This window comes from Medicago sativa, chromosome 8 (assembly GCF_051527215.1).
Source record: "Medicago sativa cultivar Bolivia chromosome 8, Bolivia_mono, whole genome shotgun sequence".
Lineage (NCBI taxonomy): Eukaryota > Viridiplantae > Streptophyta > Magnoliopsida > Fabales > Fabaceae > Medicago > Medicago sativa.
Genome location: NC_140756.1, coordinates 55140989 through 55147731, shown reverse-complemented (window position 1 = coordinate 55147731; position 6743 = coordinate 55140989).

The window sequence follows — 6743 nt, the reverse complement described above, 5'->3', positions numbered from 1 at the left end:
AAAACATGGGATATGCGATCCAAATATCATGTCAAGGGTCAATTATATTTTGCTTATAACACAGACCAGAGATGTAACATTACTATTTCAAACAAAAACAGGAAGAAAAGAAATATAGTAAAAACATGGGATATGCGATCCAAATATCATGTCAAGGGTCATACACATTAGATTCATTGGATAATTGATGTATATGGTGTTGGAACAAAATGTGTTTTACAATAAACCTTAGAGAGTTTTGATGATAACAAGGTATTAAAAATTGACAATTGGACTAACTAATGTTTGTTCAAGTGTACATGACCATAGTTAAAAAGTTACATCATATAAAGGTTCTGAAGAACAAAAGAGAGCTAAGGAATCACACTATAGGTAGCTTTATTTATGTCTGCTAATCACACTATAGATAATGTTAACTTTGAACTCCCAAAATAACAAAGACAAACGAAAGTGGCTATACAAAGAGTATATGAGACAAAATAACAATAATTTTAAGTGGGGCATTTTTCTTCTTTCCTATATACTATACTCCCTCCGTCCCGGAATATCTGACCCATTTTCTAAAAAAAAGTGTCCCAAAATAACTGAGTCATTTCAATTTTCAATACAACTTTCATCATTCTCAATACAATATAACTCTAATTAATACTACTTTAATCATTCCCAATACAATATATTCCAACTATCCCTTTTATTTATACATTTTTCTTAATCTGTGTGAAAACCAAACTGGCTCAGACAGGGACGGACCCACTTGAAGCTGTATGTGGGCCTTGGCCCTCACTTAGTTAAGAATATATTTTTTTAAATACTAGTACATGTGTGGTAGTGACATAGTATTTGAGTGGTAGAGGTTTTGAAATACTGCCTAATACACTGGAAATGCCTACAACATAACACAATTGTATTTTTGGTCAACATAAAACAATGTCATTGTCAATTGGGCTTAAGAAAGAATATTGAGGAGTGGCACTCATAAAATAGAAATTCATGAGACTTAATTTAGAGTAGTATTATTAGCCTTTGAATTTTAAAAAACAAAAGGTAGAGATTTGGTGTTAAAGTTTAATTTGACATTCGGTGTCAACTTTTATTAGCTTGTCTGTGTTTTATTGTACCTATATCTAGATTTGAAAAGAATTTTAACAAGAGAAGTTTAACTAAAATACACAAATAGTTTTCAAATTTCCTATACTTAGTTTGGAGTTTGAATTAAAATTTAAGTTTGAAAAAAAAATTGAGTTGTTAAAGGTAAATTTATCAAGAAAAAAAGATCCAACCAAAAAATAGTTAAGTGTTAATTAACTTTTTTTTAGGGATTAAGCGTTAATTAACTATAGAATTGCTTTATGTATGTATGTATGTATGTATGTATGTATATGGCCTACACTGCTTAAAATTTCTGGATCCGTCCCTGGGCTCAGATAAAACGGAACGGAGGGAGTAGTAGTAATGTATTTTTTTTTTTTTTGAGGGAATGTATTATTATTTGTTGTTTATGTTCGTATGTCGTATAAGCGAAAAAGAAAGAAGGTAAGACTTTACTGAATTAATTTAAAATATGTAGGAAAGAACCCCCACATTATTTACAATTCATGCAGTATTTAGTTTTCTCGAGAATACCTAGGACCCTATGTTTCTGTGCCACTGCACAAGTGGACTAGAAACTTCGTTCTGCCATGTTTTTTAACTTCAAAAGCAACAACATTTGTATGTTGTCTTTTGAGTACACGTAGTTTTGCCTTTCAAAAACCATTGCTATAGAGTAGGCTTAGCTTAGCTATACATAATATGGTCCAGATTTCCTACTCTAGTAATTTATGAAATTAAAGTAGATATGCTTTGACCATCATAACATACTCTAATTTTCAAAAATTTGTCTCATGCTTTGACCATCATAACATCAAAGCAAAGTACGACAATAATATTATGAAATTAAAGTAGTTAAAAACTGATTGGGATCAAAATTATAGAAGTTATTTTGACCTTTATTACATAATTTTTCATCAAAAATTATTTGGTGATCTATAGTGATCGGAATAGGTCAAGTCGATCTACAAGGGCCTATGGCCTAGTCTGCGACAGACCAGGTTTTTTTCTTAAATAGAGAAGACATAGGCTTTTTTAGAAGCCTATTTACCTTAAAAGATTAGGTCACAGACCATTCAAAAAGCCTCTTAGACCTATTAGGCCGGCATATTTAAGAAAATATGAATAATATTATTTATTATAATATTATATTTTGTACTTCGAATTAAAATGTTAAATTTTTCAGTAATTTAAGCTTATTAGTATACATTAATTTTTTGCATATTTAAACATAAATATGATACAATATATAGTCAAATTCCCTAAAAACTCATGTTGGTTATTGTCATACCCCAATTTTTGACCTAAGATTATATAGTGGGGGTGTATCTTTAATTAATGGGGGTACATAATTGTGTGAACGAAGTAAGCACTAGAAATTTTATTTGAAAATGATAAATTAAATATTTAATTTGGTCATTATTAAAAAGTGATTTCTTAGTCCCCAAGTTTTGCTAAAATATTTTAGAATGCAATCTAGAATATTTTGGAACACAATCTGAAATATTTTGGTAGGCAATCTGATATATTTTAGTGTTTAATCTAAAATATATTTTGATACTCAATAATATATATTTATGTAGTGAATAACAATTTATGTACTGAATAATATATTTTTGTACTCAATATGATATATTTTGGTACACAATTGGGATATTTTTGTACTAGATGAATTGCTTGTTCCCAAAGTTTCTCACTTATTAGTTGTGAATTTTCTCTATAAATAGAGAGCTCACACAATACAAAATTCTCATGTTTTTATTTCATTGCTACATTTGTTTTAGGTTTTATTCATTATTCAAAATATTAAAAACATTCAAATAACAAAAATCAAAAAAAAAATATTTTCATAATAAACCTTGATTTTCAATCAAGTGATCTTCTTTTTATTTTCTTTCTTAATCAAATTTTAATTCTACTTTGAGTCTATTCTCTTTCAATATAAAAAATACAAACCAATTTAATTCTACTTTGAGTCTATTCTCTTTCAATATAAAAAATACAAACCAATTCTTATTTGCCACTTGGCTTTTTATTTCAATATAAAAAATACAAACCAATTTAATTCTACTTTGAGTCTATTCTCTTTCAATATAAAAAATACAAACCAATTCTTATTTGCCACTTGGCTTTTTATTTTAAAACTTTTTTCAAAACTAATAAAAAACACAAAACCAATCAAAAGTCAATTTCTACCCCGAACTACGAGGTTTTGATCCCTTACGGGTACGTAGGAAGGACCTTGTCCTTCCAAATCAGTAAAAAATGTAAATAAAAAACTTTCTTTTTTTCTTTATTTAATCACCACTCTAACTTCTTTTTAAAAGCAAGCAAGTTTAAGCACAAAACGTTAAATAAAATCAAAAGGTTCTCGTAGAGTACTACGAACATAAAGAGTGTTAATACCTTCCCTTTATGCAACCAACCCTGAACCCTAAAAGTTCAGTCGTAAAATATAATAGTGAGTCAGGCCTTACAAAACCTAACTCAACCTATTCTCAATCCTAGTGATCTAAAAGGAATTTAAAAAAATCATCTTAAAATATATTATATTCTAAGTATCATAATATGAATGTGATCAAAGTTGTTGTTGAATATCTGTACAAGATCTAGCTAATCAGCCGTATAGAATGGGGCTATGCCTAGGAAAAATAATAATATCTCAATTAGATTTAGCCGGTTCTTTTTACTTCATTAAAAATGAACTTCTAACTTTGTTAATTTTATTTATACCTACTTTTTGCTTTAACGTTACTCTAGTTTCTTTTGATCAGAACCGTTTACTTAGTTATGATTACACTAATTATATTAATTTTAGTAAAGTTAAGATCTAAAGGTTAACGCAATCAAGATTTTTGGAATCAAACAACCCAAAATAAGGACCCCTAGTTTATTTATTCGAATAAAACATAACCCCTAGTTTTAGGTTTCCCAAAAGAAGTTTCATGATTCATGACATGCCTCATGGGCGTGAATGTTATGAAGAAAAAAAAACAAGAAAAACATGCTAAGGATTAACCACTTCACAATTGGAGGTTCTAGATTACAAATGGATTTTTTTCGTGTAGATTTTTTTTTATAAATAAACTTTAAAGTTTATTTTTATTTATAAAAAAAATCTACACGAAAAAATCCATTTGTAATCTAGAACCTCCAAATTAAGCAATGAGGTATCCTTTCCTTAGTATCCTTTCCTTTGTAATCTACACGAAACAAATGGAACAAAATAAACAATGAGGTATCCTTTCCTTAGTAGTACTTGTACTTGATAGTAGAATACAATAAATGGTAGTCATTTTTAGTGCTTATTCCTTTATCTAAAGATGTGGACGTGTCTTTATATGATCGCATTTTAGGAATGGTACAAGACAATTGGTACTTTGATGATGTGATATTTGATTGTAAAAAAAATAAAAAATATGATGTGATATTCACTTGTTGGCGAAAAAACAAGTGGCCTAATAAGGTTCAATGTTGCTACTAAAACATTAATTAATGTGTACACATGCATTGCAATATCACATGAGAATCTTGGTCAATGTTTTAAATCGCTTTCACATTAATGTTTGTGGTAGCACGGTGTTATACCCTAATTTTGGATCTAAAAATACTTGTTCAAAATCTTCTTTCATCTTTGATATATGTCTATTGTTCTTGAAGAATTGCCAATTTGCTATTGTTTACACTGACATTTTACTCTGCTTTATCTCTCAACTTAGCTTTACAAATCTTTTCAACTATGTATTTGTCCATGTTTTCTTGCATTTCAAGTCATCCAAAACATCTTTCTTGCATTTCAAGTCATGTGAATTTGTCTCTGATCAATTGCATCTTTCTCTGCATTTTATTTCAATGTTATTTGCAAAATTCATGAAAAAGGGTATTTTAGTCATTTCCTGCATTCAAATCCATTTTAGTCCTTGAAATTTGTTTTGAGTCTTTTCAATTGGTTTGTATAAATCCTTATTTCAATTCCATGTTAAAATCCATTTCAAAAATTGCATCTGAGTCATTTTGAGTCAGCTTAGCCCCTAGGGGCATTTTAGTCATTTCCAGTGTTAAAACTATGTTCAAACTCTAAAAATTGTCTCTGAGTCTTTTAATTTGCTTGTATAAACTCTTGCTTTAATTCCCTGTTAAAAACCATTTTAAAATTGCATCTGAGACATTCTGAGTCGTTTCAGTCCCTAGGGGCATTTTGGTCTTTTCACATGAAATTTTGACAGAGAGAGGTTACTTTAAAGTACCTCATTTAGTAGTTGGTTCATTTTAGTCCGTTTTGTTATTTTTAATCGTTTCACTTTACGTTATTTTCAAATTACATTTTTTACCAATTTTATTTTAATTAAATTTTGGTCCTTTTGTTATTTTGCATTTTAGTCCTTTTATTTCAGTTTTTGCAGATTAGTCCAAAGAGAGTTAGTTACAGTCCAGGTACACGTGGCAGATTATGACAGCCCAGAATATCACATGTGTCAGCTATAAATTCCAGTCATCACAGTCAAAGGGTCAACACCATTCATTCTACTACAACTCATCACAAACACTATTACTCTTTCTATCTCTGCATTTTTCGATCAAACTACACCAAAAATCACAAAGTCTCAAGAACATTCAAGAACACTCTTGAATGTTCAAACCCTAACAAACTTTCACCACCGTAACCAACTCCTTCCTCCACCTTCTTCCACCACAACAACCATCACCTTCACCACAAAAGCTCCCTAACCGAATCATCCATCGTAACTGAGACAACACAAACTCCAATTCCATTCGAATCATTATCGCATGTGAGTTCCAGAAATTCGCACAAATCATCAACGAACAATCACAAGAACACTGAGCTTACAAATCGAACCTGAAGAAAGAAGAAGAATAATGAATCAGTCAGTGTCCAGCAAAACGAATCTCATCACTTACCTAAGCCATAATTTTGCAACGGATTTGTGAAAGAGGACGCAAATCAGATCAGGTTTTGAATCGCGAAATAAGAACGAAGAAGCTTCGTGCTAAGCAACTTCCAGATCGGTGTAAGAGGCAAAACTGCGAGTTCAAAGCCAGATTGGTGGAGGTACGATCAGAAGATCAAGAGGTAAGTACGTCCTTCGTCATCTCTTCACTATTACTCTCTTTGGTTCCAAAATTTTCGTGAAGTATTTTTGTAGATCTAGGTCTTTTTAGTAGTTTGCAAAAAAAACTAGCCTCGGATTTGAACGGAGAAGACGAAGACGAAGCTTTCTGGGTAAAAATTTTAGAAAAAAGAAAAAAAGAGTGCTCCGGTGCGGCGGCGCAACGGCCGACCACCGCATCGGAGCGTTTTCCGGTCGTCTTCCCCGTTTACCTTCCGGCGACCAGTTTCTAAAGAGAGAGAGAGAGCACTTCGCTTTAGTGAGAGAAAACAAAGTAGGAAATGAAAAAACCGGTTTATAGGCTTATATAGGCCTAGGGTGGATCGGTTCAACCCATACCTGCTCCAAACCCGATCCAGTGGCCATTTGAGGCGCAAATGCTTTTGTTGATGCGTTTTGCTACGCACACACCCCCTTCCTGTGCTGTTTAACTGTTTCTTGACTACTCGCACCCCTGTTTGCCCCAAATTGCTTGATAAAATTTCTAAAAAAAAACTTTTCTAGTTGTTTTTCTTGATATTTTTA